The sequence below is a fragment of the Hypanus sabinus genome, chromosome 1 (genome assembly GCF_030144855.1).
Source record: "Hypanus sabinus isolate sHypSab1 chromosome 1, sHypSab1.hap1, whole genome shotgun sequence".
NCBI classification, from domain to species: domain Eukaryota; kingdom Metazoa; phylum Chordata; class Chondrichthyes; order Myliobatiformes; family Dasyatidae; genus Hypanus; species Hypanus sabinus.
The window spans coordinates 29333076-29343491 of NC_082706.1; the positions used below are offsets into that span (position 1 = coordinate 29333076).

General features: G+C 42.5%; 1 long non-coding RNA gene across 1 annotated transcript; it reads left to right on the forward strand.

The window, feature by feature from the left end:
- Positions 1-242: 242 nt before the first annotated feature.
- On the forward strand, positions 243-5531 carry LOC132392247 (uncharacterized). Its single transcript, XR_009511462.1, has 3 exons — positions 243-328; positions 5052-5369; positions 5457-5531. It is a non-coding gene; the product is annotated as an uncharacterized LOC132392247 (long non-coding RNA).
- Positions 5532-10416: the final 4885 nt, after the last annotated feature.

Consider the following 10416-nt stretch of genomic DNA (forward strand, 5'->3'; position numbering starts at 1 on the left):
TTCTGTTCAACAGACCACATGCAGTTAAGGCTATTCGGAAGTGAAGATGCATGTGCTGGAAGACTGGAGGTTTATTACAATGGATCCTGGGGAACAGTCTGTGATGACTCCTGGGATCTGGTTAATGCTAACGTGGTATGTAGGCAACTAAGGTGTGGTTATGCTTTGGAGAAAAAAAAAACTCCGAACTGTGGACGAAGCACTGGAGAAATTTGGTTGGATGAAGTGAGATGTTCGGGTCATGAAAAGTATCTCTGGACATGTCCTTCGGCGCTGTGGGGCTATCATGACTGCAGCCATAAAGAAGATGTGACAGTGGAGTGTTCCGGTAAGCGTAATTACACTATGCCGATTTTCTGCAATGTGGTATTGGAGTCTTCACTTTGGAGACGTGTTAAACGATTTATAGCACACATTCGGGTCATTGAAACGTAAACACAGAAACATAGAAATCTCAGAATCAGAATCAGACTCTAATCGCCAAGTACCTTGTGCACATACAAGGAATTTACTTCCGGCAGATGTTGCCTCTCTGCTCATAACACTAATAATGATAAATAAAAAATGAAAATATAGATTATACATACAAGTAGTGCAATCCAAGTAAAAGTTAGCCGACAGTTAACCGGCAGTTAACTGTTCTGCAAAGTGACCGCAGTAGGGAAAAAACTTCTCCAGTGCCTATTAGTCTTAGTCTGGAGGGATCTGAAGCGCCTACCAGACGGAAGCAGTTCAAACAGTCCATGAAATCAATAGCACTTTACAGGCCTTTCGGCCCACACTGTTGCGCCGACCATGTAAACTACTCAAGAAACTGCCAACAATATCCCTACCAAATAGCCTATATTTTTCTAAGCTCCATGTACCTATCTCGACCACCGACACTGACACTGAATTCCACGCGTCCGCCAGTAAATCACAGACAATACTGTTGCAGTAAGAGGCGAGTGGGTATAAAAAAATAAGTTGATGCGGAACAGCCATTTTGATTATTAGGGGGACCAGAACGGCACATTTGCTCGCAGATGTTGAACAGACTGATCATGCTGTGAAGAGGAGACAAAATTGTTAACGACGCCAATAGTACATGCAAGATGTTAGAATCGAAAGAGTGAAAGATAATCTTTGCGTAAACTGCAAAGACTGAGTACAATTATAGAGAAGACAACAAGGTCGCTTCTCAAGCAATTGCATCAGGAAGCGCCCTATTATCTAATGGGGGCTGTCAGCAGAATGGACACTGAAGGAGAAATTATTTCCAAAGGCTGAAAGTTTTCACTGATTGTGACATTTTGCATGGACCTTTACCGTTTATTTCCGACTATTTATTTCTTGCAGCTCCGCTTATTCTCGCTATCATACCTGAGCAGGGGAAAAATAAACAAAAACCTCTTCCCCATTTTCAAACAAAACATTCTCAGATTTAGTGCCTGAACTTGCCTGAAGACCAGCAGAAGTGTACTACCAGTCCCACGTTTCCGTTCCTCCAAATTCCGTAATTAACAAGATTATATATTTTTGTTAGCAACAAGGACTAGCTACAGCACAATTCGGCCCACAACGCTGTGCCGAATATGTCACTACCGTAGAACTGCCGAGGCTTTACCCATCGCCCTCTAATTTTCTAGGCTCTATGTAACCATACAGGAGTCTCTTAAAATATTCAGTCCTTTCCTCTCCACCACTTCCGCCGGCAGCCCATTCTACACACTCACCACCCTGCGTAAAAAAAAACTTACCCCTGATATCTCCTTTGTATCTACTTCCAAGCAACGTAAAACAGTGCCCTCTGCAAGTAGCAATTTCAGACCTGGGAAAAAGCATTTGACGATCCAGACGATCAATCCCTCTCATCATCTTATGCACTGTACCTCTATCAGGTCACCTCTCATCCTCTGTCGCTACAAAGAGAAAAGGCGGAGATCAGTCAATCTATTCTCATAAGGCATGCTCCCCAATCAAGGCAACATACTTGTAAATCTCCACAGCAGCCTTTCTATGATTTCCATGTCCTTCCTGTGGTGCTGCGACCAGAATTGAGCACAGCACTCCAAGTGGGGTCTGACTAGTGTCCTATATAGGTGTAACATTGCCTCTCGACTCTTAAATTTAATCCCACGATTGATGAAAGCCAATGCACCGTATGCCTTCTTAATCACAGAGCTGCGTAACAGTTTTGAGTGTCCTATGGAGTCGGACCCCAGAATCCCTCTGATCCTCCATACTACCGAGAGTCTTACCATTGATACTATATTCTGCCATATTTGACCTACCGAAATGAACCACCTCACACTTATCCGGACTGAACTCCATCTGTCACTTCTCAGCCCTGCTTTGCGTCCTATCAATGTCCCGTTGGATTCTCTGACAGCCCTCCACAAAGCCATCCATAACATCCCCATAACAACCCCAACATTTGTGTCAGCTGCAAATTTACTAAGAGAACCCAGCACTTACTCATCCAGGTCATTTATTAAGATCACAAAGAGTAGGGCTCCCAGAGCAGATCCCTGAGGCACAGCATTGGTCACCGTCCTCCATGCAGTATATGGCCCGTGTACAACCACAGTTTGTCTTCAGAAGGCAAGCTGGTTCTAGATCCACAAAACAATGTCCCCTTGGATCCCATGCCTTATTACTTTTTCAATAAGCCTTGACTAAGGTACCTTACTAAATGGCTTACTTAAATCCATATACACTGCATGTACGGCTCTAACTTCACCGATGTGTTTAGTCAAACCCTCAAAAGATTCAACCAGTCTCGTAAGGCACTAGCTGCTTTTGACAATCCCCAATCATATTACGCCTAACGACATGTTCATAAATCCTGCCTCTCAGGATATTCTCCATCAGATTACCAAATCCTGAAACAAGACTGACTGGCCTATAGTTTCCTGGGCTATCCCTACTCCCATTCTTGTATCAAGGGACAATATCTGCAGTTCCCAATCCTCCGCAACCTCTCCCCTCCTCATTGATGATACAATGATAACTGCCAGAGGCTCTGAAATATCCTCCCTCGCTTCCCACAGAAGCCTGGGGTAAATCACCTACGGTCCCGGTGAATGATCAAACTTGAAGCTTTCCGAAAGCTCCAGCACATCGTCTCTCTTAATATCAGCATGCTCAAGCTTTTCAGTGTCCTGCAAGTCATCACTACAATCACCAAGATCCTTTTCCTTTGTGAAAACTGAAGTAAAGTATTCATTAAGTACCTCTGCTATATCTTCCGGTTCCATACATACTTCCCCACAGTCACACTTTATAGGTCCTATTCTTTCACGTCTTATCCTCTTGCTCTTCAGATACTGGTGGAATGCTTTGGGATTTTCCAGAATACTGCCCATCCAGGTCTTCTCATGGCCCCTTCTGGCTCTCCTAATTTTCTTCTTAAGATCCTTCCTAATAGCCTTATGTTAGGAGGCATGGGTTCCAAAGGGACATTACTTTGTGGATCGAGAACTGGCTTGTAATGTTAGAGATCTTCTAGATCTCTAACATTACCTAGCTCTCTGAAACTTTTGTAAGCTTTTCTTTTCTTCTTGTCTAGATTTATTTTAACCTTTGTACACCAAGGTTCCTGTACCCTACCATAACTTCCCTGTCTCATTGGAACGTACCTGTGCAGAACTCGACACAAGTATCCCCTGAACGTTTGCCACATTTCTTCCATTCTTTTCCTTGAAAATATCTGTTTCCAATTTAAGCTACCAATTTCCTCCTTGATAGTCTCGTAATTCTCCTAACTCCAATTAAATTTTTTCCCAACTTATCTGTTCCTATCTCACTCCAATGCTATTGTAAAGGAGACAGAATTATGATCACTATCTCTAAAATGCTCTTCCACTGAGAGACCTAACACCTGAGCAGATTTTTTTTCCCAATACCAAATCAAGTACAGCCTCTCCTCTTGTAGGAATTTCTACATCTTGTGTCAATAAACTTTCCTGAAAACACCTAACAAACTCCAAACTATCTAAACCCCTTGCTCCAGGGAGATGCCAATCGATTTCTGGGAACTTAAAATCTCCCATCACTTCAGTTCTGATATTATTACACCTTTTCAGGATCTGTTTCTCTATCTGATCCACGATGCTCCTGTCACTATTGGGCGGCCTATAAGAAACACCCAGTAAAGTTATTTTACACTTCCCGTTCCTAACCTCCACCCACAGAGACTCCACAGACTATCCCTCCAGGGTGTCCATCTTTTCTGCAACCGAGGCACTGAACTGACCAACAGTGCCACGCCCACACCTCTTTTGCCTCCCTCCCTGTCCTTTCCGAAACATCTAAACCTGATACTTGAAGTACCCATTACTGTCCTTGAGCCATCCAAGTCTCTGTAATTAACACCACATCATATCTCCAAGTACTGATCCACGCTCTAAGCTCATCGCATTGTTCACAACACTCTTTGCGTTAAAATAGACGCATCTCAAACCTTCGATCTGAGCGCGTTCCTTCTCTATCACCTGCCTATCCTCCCTCTTGCACTGTCTGCAAGCTTTCTCTATTCGTGAGCTAACCTCCTCTTACTCAGTCTCTTCATTTCGGTTCCCCTCACCCTAGCACTTCTAGTTTGAACTTTCCCCTAAAGCCTTAGCAAACCTCCCCGCCAGGTTATTGGTCCTCCTTGGATTTAGGGGCAACCCGTCCTGTTTGTTACAGGTCATACCTGTCCGAAAAGAGGTCCCAATGAACTAGAAATCACAATCCCTGCCCCCTGCTCCAAACCCTCAGACACGCATTTGTCCTCCAACTCATTGTATTCATATTCTCAATGTCACGTGGCACAGACAGTAATCCCGAGATTAATACCTTTCAGGTCCTGCTTCTCAACTTCTTTCTTAACACCCTGTAGTCTGTTGTTCCCTGATTTCCTTACCTGTCCACACGTTACGTTCCCTTATGAGTGTTTCTTGCGATTTCAGTTGTTTTGAGGTATCGCAAATATCTATCTCGTGCCTTTTTTATTTATAAAAACAAGTAAAGTTTTCTACCGTACGAAAATATTATTAGTACGGTTGCATTAACTACTTTGTTATCAGAACACAAAGAGATGCGCCTTGTGAAAGGAAAACACAGCTGCGAAGGGAGAGTGGAAGTGCGGTACCATGGGAGATGGGGAACAGTTTGTTCCGAAGAACTGGATAGTGAAGCTGCGAATGTGATCTGCAAGCAAATGAACTGCGGAACCTTGGAATCTATCGACTATTACTCCCAGAAATACGAAAAAGGATCTGATCCAATATGGCTGGATGGAATAAAATGTCTCTCGTACGAGTCGACTCTTTGGCAGTGTCATGCAAAACCTTGGGGGAAACACGACTGTCAATATAACTCACATGCAGGTGTTGAATGTAAAGGTAAAAGATGGAACACACTATATGGCGATTTGTATTCTAAACATCGTTGTTAAAAATAAATAGACAAAATTTTTCTCTTCTCATCAGAGGCCAAAAAACCGGACCGGTCCAGTGTAAAGGTTTGCGAAGCACGCAATATATCTCAACCTGTTTATGCAGCAGGTAATCTAAACTACAAGTTGCAATATCATTTTAAATTCCATTTCGAAGTTATGATTAATGCAACATCAGTGTTTTCTTCTGCATTAGAACCAACGTTGCGCGTTTCTGGCGGCAACACCAATTGCTCTGGAAGGTTGGAGATAAAGTTCAATAATATCTGGGGCACGATATGTGATGATTCCTGGGATCTGGCCGATGCCAATGTGGCGTGCAGGCAGTTGGGTTGTGGCTCTGCCCTTTTGACTGGAGTGCCGGATAAAATTATCCAGGACGTCGGCGATCTTTGGTTGGACGAAGTGAAATGCAAAGGAAGTGAATCTTTCCTGTCCAGTTGTCCTTCCTCTCCACTCGGTCAGCATGACTGTGATCATAAGGAAGATGTCTTTGTTGTTTGTTCAGGTAGGTGTCCTTGGACAATTTCCACGTTATATTCAACTGATTTGTAAACATCGTAATCATAAACAATTGAGAAAGAAAATCTTAAGAAGACGAATTTGTTAATGATTGTTCAAAAATTCTTTTCACAACAGAGTCCGCACCTCCCACTGGTCCAATCGGTTCAGGTATTTAATATTATGGCATTTTTCCTTTATTCGATCTCGAATCTTGTTTAATTAGATTTTTAATTCGGTATTTAGATCTGAAAAGGACTGATTTTCCGTTCTTATAGACAGACAGACAGACAGAGGTACTTCATTGATCCCGAGGGAAATTGGGTTCTGTTACAACGGCACCAACCAGGAATAGTGAAGAAATATAACATTATAAAATCATAGATAAATAAATAATAAGATAATCATGCCATGTGGAATTAAATCCAGGAGCAGCCTATTGGCACAGGATGTCTGACACTCCGAGGGAGGAGTTGTTAAGTTTGATGGCCACAGGTAGGAATGACTTCCTCTGACGCTCAGTGTTACATCTCGGTGGAATGATTCTCTGGCTGAATGTACTCCTGTGCCTAACCAGTACATTACGGACTGAATGGGAGTTATTGTCCAGGAAAGCATGCAACTTGGACAGCATCCACCTTTCAGACACCACCGTCTGAGAGTCCGGTTCCACTGCCACAACATCACTGGCCTTCTGAATAAGTCTGTTGTTTCTGTTGGTGTCTGCTACCTTTAGCCTGCTGCCCCAGCACACAACAGCAAACATGATAGCAATGGCCACCACAACCTCGTAGAACATCCACAGCATAGTCCGTCAGATGTTAAAGGACCTCAGTGTCCTCAGGAAGTAGAGACGGCTCTGACACTTCTTGTAGACAGCCTCAGCGTTCTTTGACCAGTCCAGTTATTGTCCGTTCGTATCCTCAGGTATTTCTAATCCACACCATGTCCACACTGACCCCTTGAATGGAAACAGGGATCAATGTTGCCTTAGCCCTCCTCAGGTCCACCACTAGCTCCGTAGTCTTTTTCACATTAAGTTTCAGATGATTCTGGTTGCACCATGTGACGAAGTTTCCCACAGGGTATCCTTTGTTAATTACAAAGGATATCCGGAGCGGTTAACATTTCTGCTGTAATCTTAAATGCCCAAGCAACTGTTTGGATCAGGATGTTGTAAAATTCTTAAAACTAATATATCCAACTCCTGCCAAATATATCGGGGAGATTACCTTATCTGAATATCGGGTGAATTGACTCATTATTGAGTATACAGAAAGTACCTTCAAATGAGTTCTAACTGAAACGTTGACGAATTTCCACTATGTATTAGGAAAATCTTAGCTGATGCTTGTGTAGATAGTTACAAATAATACATATAATTTGTTGGATGAATATCATCTGCGACTTGGAGAATAAGCGCATATAAGTCCTTGATATGTTAATGCTGAAGCATTTGCTATTTTCTAAGTTCGTGCTGAAATCATGGAGATGAGTCATATCCAGTGAATTTCATATCAGCATTGCACTTCCAAGCAAATCCGTCACCATATTCCGGACGTTGCGAGGTAACACCTCCCTCGAAAAGTATATCGTTGGAATCCGACCAACAGACTCGTAATCGAACCACCAATGTTCCACAACTCTGTCTTCTCTTTCCCTATCGTACTCCTTGCAAGTTCACTGCTGCGTGGCCACATAATGCTCTAATCCCTTTACATGTTTGCACAACATAAAAAGCCATATCACAATAACGAGGAGTAGGTGTACAGGAAGGAGAAAGGAGGCTAAGTGATATCGGGTCATTAAAACCGTTCCCTCAAGTTCAGCAAAACAAAAAAGGGTATTTGTGACTGCAGAGATGAGTTTTATTTATTTCAACCATATTGATTATGAGTGCGTGGGAAGTGTCAGTAGTGTATCAAGCTCTAACCATGCAGACAGGACGGATCAGAAAGCTCAGAAACCTCTATTTTAGCAGGAAGTAAAAAAAAAAATTTACACATCTCTATCGGCCTTTACCAGTTGTTAATGAAGCACCATAGAACGTATCCTATCCAGATACATAAGGGTTTGCTATGGCACCGCCCTACCATGGCATGGAAAAAACTATAAATGCTCAGCAGATCTGGGAAACCAGCATTCCCTCTATGACCTATTGACTTAACTTCGGACTGCCACAGTAAATTAGGCTGCATAATCAAAGCCCCGAACCAGCTCAGGAATTCTCTGATTCATTCTTTCAAAATGACAGAAGTTGCAAAAGCCTGAAAGCAGAATGCAAAATAGCTTCCAGCACGCTTGTATGAGCCTATTAAATTGATGCTTCGTAGAAAACTATCTACTCTTCGTTCTCCCAATTAACTTCGTTATGATCTTGCTCATTATTGTATAACTGCACGTTATTTTCTCTACAGCAGTACCTGTTTTTCTGCATTCCGTTCTTCTTTGATCTTCCCCCTCACCACGTAATTATGTTAAGTGCACGAACAGTATGTAATAAACACTTTTCACGATATTTCGATACACGTGACAACAATAAACAAATTCCCATTCGAATTCCGAAATGTTCGCTTTTAGCTAGTTAGTTCCTGTGCCGAATGAATTGAATAATCGGCGCATGCCTTTCCACTTCCTGTGAAATAGGAGGGGTGATTGATAATTTCGTGGCCTAAGGTAGAAAGAGGCAAATTTCGAAAACATAGTCACTTATTTTTCCTACATTTGCACACTTACTCAACCGATCGTGGAGCAGACGGATCGCGTCTTGTAGAAGTCGGCGTCTTGGACCTCCAGAAGTGGTCAAAAGCATGGGTGATTGATAGATTCGTGGCCTGTAGATGAGGTGAGATATTAAATTCAAATATCTGCATTTCACTCAAAAAGTTGAACTGCAGGTGCATGTAACGAGGGCTGTATAGATCAATTCCTCCAAACGTAGGCCACGAACATCAATCACTCCTGTGCAGACCACCTGGGGGTCCAAGCCGCTATCGTTACATGCACGTGCAGTTCAACTCTTTTAGTGATAATGCAGACAGTTTGAAGTTAATAACTGATCTCCTTCTACCTTAGGCCACGAACGTGTCAATCACACCCCTACCCCATCCCGCCCCCTACCGTGGACCACTTCTGCAAAGAAGCGATTCTTATTCACCACGGCCGCTGGACTCAGTGTGTACATGTAGGTGGGGACTATGTTGAAAAAATAAATATGCAGGGTTTTCTAAAATTGACTCATTCTACCTTAGGCCACGAAATTATCAATCACTCCTCATAGTCTGACTGACCCATCATCGAGGTAGGCTGTTAGTCTGGCTTGTGTGGAAGCATATTTTGCATTAAGCACTGCTTTACGCTGTCGGTTAAAATGTGTCATTTATGGCATATCTGCAGCTTGCAGTCATCTCCTGTATTTATCGCATTCCAGCACGGAGAGATGTTGGTGCTTCATCGAGCACCTTGGCCCGCATATTTGCAGTGCAGTGATCAAGATTGACATGAAAACGAACTAGATATTAAATGCTTCGAAAGCTGAGTTTGAATGCTACTCCAAGAATCCTTATTCCTCTGAAAACTAGAGACACCCCCGACCCCCGCCTACATATGTGTATTTCTAACTCACGGGTACATTATGGAGGCTGATTGTGATCATTCAAGTCATTCAACTTAATTGCAAGACTTGTTGATCTCAGGGATATTCCTAACTATTTGACATCAAATAGTTCAAAATCTAGGAAAACACAGTGATACTAAAGATTGACGAACATTAAACATCGATTTTTCTGATAGGATGAGATTTCCTTTAGTCTAGAAAGGACGTTGCTGACTTTGAGAGGTAATTTTCCAATTGGAGGATTGATTGAGAGTCATTCCACTGTTTAATAGTATGGGGGAAACAAATGGCGCGCAGCGTCATGAGGATAGAATGGCTTGAGACGTATCTTCAACACAAATTGTTCGCTGCATTGAGTTAACAGAACATCATGTTTACAAGCAGTTATCGACCGCCCATGACCTACTAATGGGGCAACTGACATTTCAACAGATGAGGAAAAGGGGGAAACGCTTCGAGCCCATATAATGTGCTTTGTACTGTGAATTCAGTGCTGTAATTCCAATACTTTGATGTCTTCAGTTTCTGAGAATCTCGAGTTGCGAACATGGATGTTTGTGGTTGAACGGTGTTGGAATAGGCATGAATAATGGAAAACCAGGAGCAATCTTAGAGCAATGGACATGATTGTCAAGATTAATACCATTCTTGCTGATATAACTTTTCTCTTTATTCATTTGTCCATGCCATCCATCGGACTCCGTGTGTGCATGCTGTTTCTTTTCACAGCAGAAATTTAAGCTCCAATTCTGTAACCCTTGGCAATAGCTCTATTACCCATAATGTAACTGCTCATTGCCGTCATGTTTTGAGCAGATTATTCTGACTTTAAACAGATTATCCTGTTCGACTCCGAGTATATATTTCAGAACTGTTG